General features: G+C 54.5%; 1 non-coding gene and 1 pseudogene across 1 annotated transcript; both read left to right on the top strand.

Moving 5' to 3' along the window:
• The first annotated feature begins 93 nt into the window (after nt 1–93).
• On the top strand, nt 94–248 carry LOC143187908 (5.8S ribosomal RNA). Its single transcript, XR_013003360.1, has one exon. It is a non-coding gene; the product is annotated as a 5.8S ribosomal RNA (ribosomal RNA).
• A 1,355-nt stretch (nt 249–1,603) lies between these two features.
• LOC143187906 (large subunit ribosomal RNA) lies at nt 1,604–4,513 on the top strand (annotated as a pseudogene).
• Nucleotides 4,514–10,508: the final 5,995 nt, after the last annotated feature.

Genomic DNA, 10,508 nt, shown 5'->3' with positions numbered 1-10,508 from the left:
TAGTTGGAGGCGCGGGTCTCGGATTCTTCCGAACCCGAGAACTATATACGAGTATGATATATATATATACATGAACACAGAATATTAAAATACAACCCTGAACGGTGGATCACTTGGCTCGTGGGTCGATGAAGAACGCAGCTAATTGCGCGTCAACGTGTGAACTGCAGGACACATGAACATCGACATTTCGAACGCACATTGCGGTCCACGGATACAATTCCTGGACCACGCCTGGCTGAGGGTCGTTCACGTAACCTTAAGACTGCTTACGTTGGCATCTCGGTGTCACGTACGAGCGATTGTTGGACCGTTCGTCGGCGTTTGCCGCGGTCGCACGAAAACAAGCGAGAATACGCTCTAGACGTCATGGAGGGAAGAAGGTTGTGTGTACGCGGCAGATGACTGGAGACATCGTCGTCATCGTCGTTGCTTTGTCGTTCCGGACTTGCGTGAGTGCTAATTTTCACACGGCGTCGTGAGTCGCTTAATTTGTCGACCGCCCGTGTGTGTATGTGCACCGCTCCGGACGCAAGCGCGCGGACGTACGATCATCGACCAGCCTCCGTGTCTCGCCAAATACCCTCGTGATTGTTAACAGACAGCGTTCGCTTTTCGTGCGAGTTTTCATCCGCGCTCCCGACGTAGTCTGAAATGATGCGTGTAAGAAAGAGGCGTGCGTAACCCGCAACGACACACAAGAGAGTTTGTCGTGAGACTACAGAGAAGGACAATGAAAGGGTGTGCGAGTGAGCATGAACACGAGATCGCGTATACCCCACCCGTGTAGTGTGGTGAAGAAATGTATGACGAGAAACAGAGCCCCAGGGATTCTAGAGGGATCGTCTTGTTGCAGGAACAACGCGAAAAGGAGGCACTCATTCGTCGAAACGATGAAGTTCCGGGATGCATCTTCCCCGGCCACGTTTCGGTCGAGTCGTTTGTGGCTCCGTGAATGTGTTGTGTTGTACTACAACTTGTTTCTGTATCCTGAATCCTCTTTGGCGAGGCTTACACAGCCGCCATATATATGACTCATCACATAGGGATGACTTCTCTCCTAGAAGGAGGAGGTGGAAAGGTAGCAGCGTCCGGTCGCCCCATGTCTTCGCGTTAGTCGATCGCCGAGAGAGACCGCGCGTCAAGTCCGGTCGTCCAGTCCACGAAAGCTATACAAAAAGCAAGCGGACGGGCGTTAAACCATACCGGCAGTCGCCTGGCGAGAGTCTCTCTCCTTTAGATCGAATTAAACGAGACGCGAAGATGCTTTGGTGTGGCGCATTAAGGACGATGTGACTTACTTTCCGCTGATCACTTCTGGCGAATTACGAGGAGCTTCCTTACCTTTGGAAACGCTGCTGTTGCGTTACGACAACATATTCCGAAGGCACACGGCGAAGTTGGGACGACGCATCGAACATGATCTCAAGTCTCTCTCTCATTTCCCATTTCTCGTAACATTCGTTCACACACTCTGCCTGGTCCGCTTCTCTCGGTTGTGTGCCCCCGTTGTACGAGGATTACGCCACAGCTTCTTTCGTCATTTTTACACATATATAAAATATATCACTCTACGTGTGTGATATATTTAACACGTATACGACGACCTCAGAGTAGGCGAGATTACCCGCTGAATTTAAGCATATTACTAAGCGGAGGAAAAGAAACTAACAAGGATTTCCTTAGTAGCGGCGAGCGAACAGGAAAGAGCCCAGCACTGAATCCCGCGGTACTGCCGCAGGGAAATGTAGTGTTCGGGAGGATCCGTTTATCCCGTGACGTTGCATCGCGTCCAAGTCCATCTTGAATGGGGCCATTTACCCATAGAGGGTGCCAGGCCCGTAGCGACCGGTGCGCGTCTCGGGAGGGTCTCTCCTTAGAGTCGGGTTGCTTGAGAATGCAGCCCTAAGTGGGTGGTAAACTCCATCTAAGGCTAAATACAACCACGAGACCGATAGCGAACAAGTACCGTGAGGGAAAGTTGAAAAGAACTTTGAAGAGAGAGTTCAAGAGTACGTGAAACCGTTCAGGGGTAAACCTGAGAAACCCAAAAGTTCGAAAGGGGAGATTCATCGTCGACAAATGCTGGCTCCCGTTGGTGCGCGAAACCCCGAAAGGGGTGTCCGTCGCTTTTCCGCAAGGAGGGCGCACGGATGTTACGGCCAACGGCGAACGTTCCGGCTACGTAGACGTGCACTTCTCCCCTAGTAGGACGTCGCGACCCGTTGCGTGTCGGTCTACGGCCCGGGCGGTTAGACCGTTGCGTCGCCTTGTGCGTGCGCGACGGACCCTCGGTGACCCGACCGGCTGCGCGACGGTGTTCCCCCAGATGGTATCGGGCCGCAACCAGTCTTCTCATTCGAACGGTGCGTCAGGCCCGCCGCAAGCTCGGTCAGCTTTGTTTGCCCTGTGGTACGGACGTCTTTCCCGTTCACGGGCCTGGCCAGCTGTTAGCCGGCGGAGCCCTCGGACTGGCCAAGCTTTGAATTACCTGTCGGCGGCGCTATTGCTTTGGGTACTCTCAGGACCCGTCTTGAAACACGGACCAAGGAGCCTAACATGTGCGCGAGTCATTGGGATGAGTAAACCTAAAGGCGAAATGAAAGTGAAGGTCGTCCTTTGCGTCGGCCGAGGGAGGATGGGCGCTGCATAGTGCTCCGCACTCCCGGGGCGTCTCGTTCTCATTGCGAGAAGAGGCGCACCTAGAGCGTACACGTTGGTACCCGAAAGATGGTGAACTATGCCTGGTCAGGACGAAGTCAGGGGAAACCCTGATGGAGGTCCGTAGCGATTCTGACGTGCAAATCGATCGCTGGAACTAGGTATAGGGGCGAAAGACTAATCGAACCATCTAGTAGCTGGTTCCCTCCGAAGTTTCCCTCAGGATAGCTGGCACTCACTCCTCCGTTCCTTCGGGGACGCGTCGAGTCTCATCTGGTAAAGCGAATGATTAGAGGCCTTGGGGCCGAAACGACCTCAACCTATTCTCAAACTTTAAATGGGTGAGATCTCTGGCTTGCTTGGTTCATTGAAGCCACGAGATTTCGGATTAGAGTGCCAAGTGGGCCAATTTTGGTAAGCAGAACTGGCGCTGTGGGATGAACCAAACGCAGAGTTAAGGCGCCTAAGTCGACGTTTATGGGATACCATGAAAGGCGTTGGTTGCTTAAGACAGCAGGACGGTGGCCATGGAAGTCGGAATCCGCTAAGGAGTGTGTAACAACTCACCTGCCGAAGCAACTAGCCCTGAAAATGGATGGCGCTGAAGCGTCGCGCCTATACTCTGCCGTCAGCGGCAAGTGGGGAGGGACGGTGCCATTACTGGTGACCGTCCTCCATGAAGCCCTGACGAGTAGGAGGGTCGCGGCGGTGTGCGCAGAAGGGTCTGGGCGTGAGCCTGCCTGGAGCCGCCGTCGGTGCAGATCTTGGTGGTAGTAGCAAATACTCTAGCGAGACCCTGGAGGACTGACGTGGAGAAGGGTTTCGTGTGAACAGCCGTTGCACACGAGTCAGTCGATCCTAAGCCCTAAGAGAAATCCTATGCAAATGTGGTGTCCTAAAATCAATGTCTGCAAACATATTATTATACAAAGAGATAAATTGAAAGATAAAAAAAAGAGACACACACACGTTGGGCGAAAGGGAATCCGGTTGCTATTCCGGAACCCGGCAGCGGAACCGTTTAACATCCGGGCCCTCATTGAGTGTTCGTCGGGGTAACCCAAAATGACCTGGAGAAGCCGTCGGGAGATCTGGGAAGAGTTTTCTTTTCTGTATAAGCGTTCGAGTTCCCTGGAAACTTCTAGCAAGGAGATAGGGTTCGGAACGCGAAGAGCACCGCAGTTGCTGCGGTGTCTGGATATTCCCCTCGGACCTTGAAAATCCAGGAGAGGGCCACGGGAGGTCTCGCGCCGGTTCGTACCCATATCCGCAGCAGGTCTCCAAGGTCAAGAGCCTCTAGTCGATAGATTAATGTAGGTAAGGGAAGTCGGCAAATTGGATCCGTAACTTCGGAATAAGGATTGGCTCTGAGGAGCGGGGCGTGTCGGGCTTGGTCGGGAAGCGGGTCTGGCTGACGTGCCGGGCCTGGGCGAGGTGAAGGGTCTTAGACTTCGGTCGACGTCCTGGGATCCGAACTCGGTCCCGTGCCTTGGCCTCCCGCGGATCTTCCTTGCTGCGAGGCTTCCGCGTCGGTTCAGCCGTCGCGTGTCGTTTCTTCGGCCGCCATTCAACGCTCGGCTCAGAACTGGCACGGACCAGGGGAATCCGACTGTCTAATTAAAACAAAGCATTGCGATGGCCCCCGCGGGTGTTGACGCAATGTGATTTCTGCCCAGTGCTCTGAATGTCAACGTGAAGAAATTCAAAAAAGCGCGGGTAAACGGCGGGAGTAACTATGACTCTCTTAAGGTAGCCAAATGCCTCGTCATCTAATTAGTGACGCGCATGAATGGATTAACGAGATTCCCTCTGTCCCTATCTACTGGTGGGCAGCGGTTAAGATCCCCAATGTCGCCTGAGGTGTCGGGTTGGGCTTGCCCAAACTAGTATCCTAGACTGGGGGGAGCTGCAGGGACTCGGTCCTCATAGTGGTTGTCCTGCGCAGAGACGTGGCTCCGTCTCAGAAGCGCCCCCGAATGCAAGATCTGATCGATTGAGACCGCACACTAAATGCAGCCACGCAAAAAGCGAATAAGCACCATCGAGAGGTCTCGTCCAACCTCTCATCGCTGGACCCCATGGTTGGTGTGGATGGGTTCCCACTAGGCCATGGGCTTCCAAAACATCTGGAAGACGGAAATGTCCCGTTAATCGGTGCAAAGCAATACGCCGCTGGAAACCCGGCTATTGCTGTGTGCGTTGAGTGTTCAGAGGTGTATACCGAAGGCACTCAACAGGCCTCAACGGGGGCGTTATGCCCTTGTCCGCACAGGACTTGGGCGCCAGGGCAATCGGGAGTCCGATGTCTTCTTGGCGATCACGAAGCGCAATATACTATCTGAGCTGGTCTTAGCCTCTCGTGACGCAAATCGTTATGATCTCGAACCTCCACGCGGTCCCACCGGTCGGCTTACCCCTCTTCGGAGGGCGAAAGAGCCAAGCAAATCGGATCTTAGCGAGGCGGCCCAAAGGGCCTTTGGCTCAAGTGCCCAGTTCCATGCATTGTGTGGGCCCAGAAAAGGAACGGGCTACGAACAGTGGGGTGCCTGTTCGAAATCACCACCTCCTGCGTGTTTGCCGTGCGCGGCGACCCGTGTCGTCGGAAAAGGGGATCCTGGGATCTGAGGGGGCCCTCTCCTGCGGGTGAGACGTCCCCAACACGTACCTTTGGCCTCCGCTTCGACTAGACGGGCGGCTAGGCGAGAAAAGTAGCCCTTTGCCTAGTCAATCGGCTTGGGGAATGACCATACGTGCTTGCACGAGTGGGTTCTCTCTGGGCGAGGAAGCGGGCCCTGGAGTCAGGGGAGACCCTGTCGGCCTTGGCTGTGCGGACTATAGCCCGGGTGATGTCCTAACCCGGTGGATGCCGGGTTCCATATTGAGGGTCCGAGGAGGCTGGGGCACACACCGGGCTGAAATAATCTATATGCGCTATGGATATTTTAAACCCCAACAAAAAACCTACAAAGCAGGCGCAAGTAGTGCTTCACGACGTGAAGCGCGAAATGGCCACATTGAACGCTAAAGCTGCTTCCAGCAGCCTAGCGGGACGTTCCAGCGCGAGGCTTGCGGCGAAGGACGCGAAAGCGTCTACCCGCAAGACCTCGGCAGGCAAAGTAGCTCCCTCCCGAGGGAGCGAAAAGGGCCAGATGGTTGTGAATCCGGTCGCCCGGATGAGCAGCCTGAGAGAGAGAGGGACTGCACGCAGTCTCAAAAGCGTGAAACCCGCGCCCGCTGCTGATAAGGACGCCGCGCGCGGGTCAGCGCTTAAGAAGGACGGACCCCGTGGAAACACGGGCAAAACTCCACCAAAGGTGGTGGTGAAGGCGGAACCGCCAAGCCCCACCAAAGGCAAAGATCCGGTCGCTGGGGATAAGGAACCCGACCGGGTAGGGGGCCAAAAAGTTTTGAACGAGTCCCCTGTCATAGTGAAGGCTAAAGCGGAGACAGAGGCAAACGCCGAGGCTAAGGCCAAGGCTGACGCCAAAGTCAAAGCCAAGGCCAACACGAAGAAAGGGGACCAGAAGGGAAGGGCACCGTACTCCACGGTGCCTGGGACCACCGTGAGGCCTCTCGATCTCATCAGAGACGAAGCCCGAGCCAAGGTGTCGGACGTAAGATCCGTCTGTTTTCAGAAGGAGTCGAAGGTAAACAGATGGGCTGCGTCTAGTATCCTTGGACATGCCGACGCGCTCTACCAGCTGGTACAGGAGCTGCTTCTTAGGAACAGCTTCTTAGAAGGCCAGCTGGCCGCGGTGCGCAGCGACGTTAAAAAGTCGCAAGCGGCCGTAGAGAGCGCGGTCAAGAGATCGCTGAAGGCGCCCCCGCAGCCGAAAGCGATCTCCCAACCGGCGAAGCGCGTGTCGACCTACGCCGATGCGGTGAAGGTCGACGCTCCGAGAGTTTCCCCAGACGCGGTGCAGCCGCCACGTAATGTGGTGCGCATCTTCCCGCCGAAGGGCAAAGTACAGGACAGCGACGCGACCAAGCGTAAAGTCCTGTCTTTGGTGAAACCGCTGAAGGCACAGATCCGCGTGAAGTCAGTTCGACGCATCCACAATGGTGGCATCGCCGTCGAGACAGATCGCAAAGAGGATCTCGCTGCTTTCACAGGGAGTAGCAAGCTCAAGGAGGCAGGACTCTCGGTCTCCGTCCCGTCTAAGAGGAACCCTACACTGATTGTGTACGACGTTCCTAAGGCGGTGAAAAAGGAAGACGTCGGCTTGAGTATCTGGAAGCAGAACCTGGCTGACCTGACTCAGAAGGATGTGTCCTCTGGCCTGAAGGTGCGGTTTGCAACCACACCGAAAGGCAAGTCGGAGGCTGCCAACTGGGTCGTAGAGGTGAGCCCAATGGTTCGCAACAGACTCAAGAGCTCTGGTCGGGTGTTCATAGGTTGGATGTCCTGTCGAGTACAGGACTACATCTGTGTCACCCGTTGCTTCAAGTGTCAAGCCTTTGGCCACACAGCGAAGCATTGCCGATCGGATGAGGTCTGCGGTCACTGCTCCGAAAAGGGGCATACCTTTGCCACCTGCAAAAGCAAGGACAAACCTCCCGTTTGCTCCAATTGCAAAGCAGAGGGCAAGAAGCACAACCATAGGTCGAGAGACATAACTTGTGCGGCTTATCAAGCCGCTTCTGTGCAGGTAATCTCGCAGACCAATTATGGTTAGAAGACCAAAACACGGTTCAATCAGTAGACTTCGGGTGTTGCAGCATAATATGCGGCGCTCCCGAGTTGTTCTGGACGAAACGAACGCCGTTATGCGCGACAAAGGCATCGATGTGCTGCTCGCTCAGGAACCCTACAGTGCTCGGGGCACCGTACCCGGCCTTGGGGTTGCGACGAAAGTAGTCACAGGCGCAGTCCCGGTGATGGCGGCAATTGCCGTCAGAAACCCAGGGGTGTCTGTGGTCAAAATCTCGCACCTGTGCGACTCACACATGTCATGCGTCAACATTAGCGGTAGTTTTGGTAACTTCTACCTCATCAGCCAGTACTTTCAATGCTCGGAAGACATTGAGCCAAGTCTGGCGCGATTGGAAAAGGCACTCTGTGCCCTCCACCATAAGCGGGTCGTGATTGCGGCTGACGTCAACGCGAAGTCTCCTATGTGGGGCGGAACGAAAATTGACGTTCGAGGCGAGAAGCTCGAAGAGTTTATCGCGCAGCACGACCTGGTTATTTTGAACGAGGCTGGAAGTATTCCGACGTACTCCAGCCCGACCGGCGAGTCCTGGATCGATGTCACATTGACGACAAGTGACTTCTCAAAAAATGTGAGAGGTTGGAAAGTCCGCAAGGACTGGACAACTAGTGATCACAGAGCGATCGAATTTGACCTTGTGTTCGCTAACGTGAGTGAGAATCAGGCCAGACTAGGTAGGTTCCACACACGCAGTGCGGATTGGGCAAAGTTTGATCGGGCGTTGCTTGAGCGAATGGAGTCGTTGACCGCCTACACTCATCTGAGTCGCAGGGCGGACGTTGAATCTCTGGCGCAGGATATCGAGCAATCGGTCATCCACGCGTGCGAGAGCTCCATGCGCGAAAAGCGTTGGCACTCAAAGTCAGTCCCATGGTGGACGCCAGACTTGACGAGACGGAAAAGGCAAGTCTATAAACTTAGACGAGCCTTCCAGCAAGAGAGATGCATGGAGGAGAAAGAGGCTAAAAAGGCTGAGTATCAAACCATGAGAAAAGCCTACTCGGCCGCAGTAAGAACTGCGAAGTTGCAGAGTTGGAAAAACTTTGTGACGGAGCAGGGACGAAAGGAACCATGGGGTCTTGTGTACAAGATCAACCAAAGCAAGCTTCGCGCTGAGACAGCAGTGTCTAACCTTCGAACGCACAACGGCCATACGATGGACTGGCACTCCACCGCATTCACGCTACTGGACGCGTTAATCCCGGACGATAAGCCCGAGGAGGACACGCAAGCCCAGAGCATGGTAAGAGGTGAGATCGCGCATGACCCACCGACTGTCGACACACCAGTCTTCAGCCGGAAGGAGGTCGGAGCCGCAATATCAAGCCTAAAAAGCGGTAGGTGTCCTGGGCAAGACCGGATGGAGGTTGAAGTGGTTAAACGTTCCTATGGAGTATTCCATGACGTGCTGCTGAAACTCTATAACGGATGTCTGGAGCACGGAGTGTTCCCCGTCAGATGGAAAGTCGGTCTGATCAGAACTATTCTGAAAGGGCCTGACAAACCTGAGACGGATACGAAGTCGTATCGGCCCATCTGCCTGCTCTCGGTGCTCGGCAAAGCTTTGGAGAAATTGATCGCGTCCAGACTTTCATCGGTCTTCCTTTGCCCAAACTATTCCTCGGACCGGCAGTATGGGTTCAGACCTGGGCGATCCACGGAGGACGCCGTGGTAAAGCTCAGAGAACTCGTACTCGCCCGCGAAGAGAAGTATGTTATGGGCCTCTCCTTCGACATCTCCGGTGCTTTCGACAATGTTTGGTGGCCGAGCGTTCTCAATTCGTTGAAACGGCGAGGCTGTCCCCGTAATCTCTACAAGCTAATGGTCGACTATTTCGCCGACCGTGAGGTGACCATGGTCTCTCACGGCTTTCGTGTTGCGAAGAAGGTTACCAAGGGCTGCCCCCAGGGGTCTATTCTCGGTCCGAACTGCTGGAATCTAGTCTTTGACGAAATTCTGCAGATTCTTTCGAACACCGGGTTCTGCGAACCCATAGCCTACGCCGATGACCTCTTTGTGCTCGTCTATGGCGACGCAAGATTGTCTATCGGGCAAAATGGCCAAAAGGTCGCGGACGTGATAACTGAGTGGTGCGCCACCCAGAAACTCACGTTGTCAGCGACCAAGACCGAGATGATACTCTTAAAGGGCTTCCTTGATAGAACCAGACCGCCGCAAGTAAAGATATACGGGAAGAGTGTGGCTCAGAGGAAAACCGTAAGGTACCTCGGAGTACACATTGACGAAAGATTGGGAATTAATTCCCATGTCCAACATCTGAGTGCCAAAACTGTGATGACGTTTAATACGCTATCGCAGATAGCCCGTTCGAACTGGGGATTGGGACATCGGGCCATGAGTACTTTGTACAAAGGCCTGTTTGTTCCGATCGTAACGTATGCAGCCGCTGGCTGGGCAGACCTTCTCGGGAAAACGGCGGTCGCTAGACTTGCACGAGCTCAGAGACAGGTTTTGCTAAGGGTCACCAAGGCCTACCGTACGGTATCTACCGACGCGATCACTGTGATCGCGGGAGTGTTACCGGTGGACTTGGCAATAGCGGAACGTGTGTGCGCTTACAAAGCTCGAAGGCAAAGAGACATTACAATTGGAGAAGTTCACATCAGTCACACTGATCTAGTCTCCGGGACTATCTCGAAGGCCGAAGCACTAGCTGAGGTCAGAAGAGAAGTCCTGGCAATGTGGCAAACGAGGTGGTCGTCGTCAACGAAGGGCAGAACAACGTTCCGCTTCGTCCGCGACGTATCAGACCGCCTTAAGACGCGCTGGTTGGCTGTCGATCATTATGTGGCACAATTCCTAAGCGGACACGGAGACTTCCGTGGTAAGCTGAAGGAATTCAACTTGGTTCCGGACGAGAGATGCGAGTGTGGGGAAGCGGAAACGTCGACCCATGTTCTATTCGACTGTCCGAGGCACAGTGAAGCGCGGGAACTCCTAAAGCGAGCAGCCAACTCCGAACGCCTAGTGTGGCCGGTGGAGGAAGCTGACCTCGTTTCGAACGAACATCTATTTAAGGAGTTCCGGAAGTTCGCTTCTACTGTGCTAAAAGCCAAGGCAATTCGAACGCAAGACGCCACTTAATAAGACAACTAACATCGCCAATTCGAACG

The sequence above is a fragment of the Calliopsis andreniformis genome, unplaced genomic scaffold, assembly GCF_051401765.1.
Source record: "Calliopsis andreniformis isolate RMS-2024a unplaced genomic scaffold, iyCalAndr_principal scaffold0409, whole genome shotgun sequence".
NCBI lineage: Eukaryota > Metazoa > Arthropoda > Insecta > Hymenoptera > Andrenidae > Calliopsis > Calliopsis andreniformis.
The sequence above is the reverse complement of the archived record's forward strand: the minus strand, read 5'-3'. Positions and strand labels throughout refer to the sequence as shown.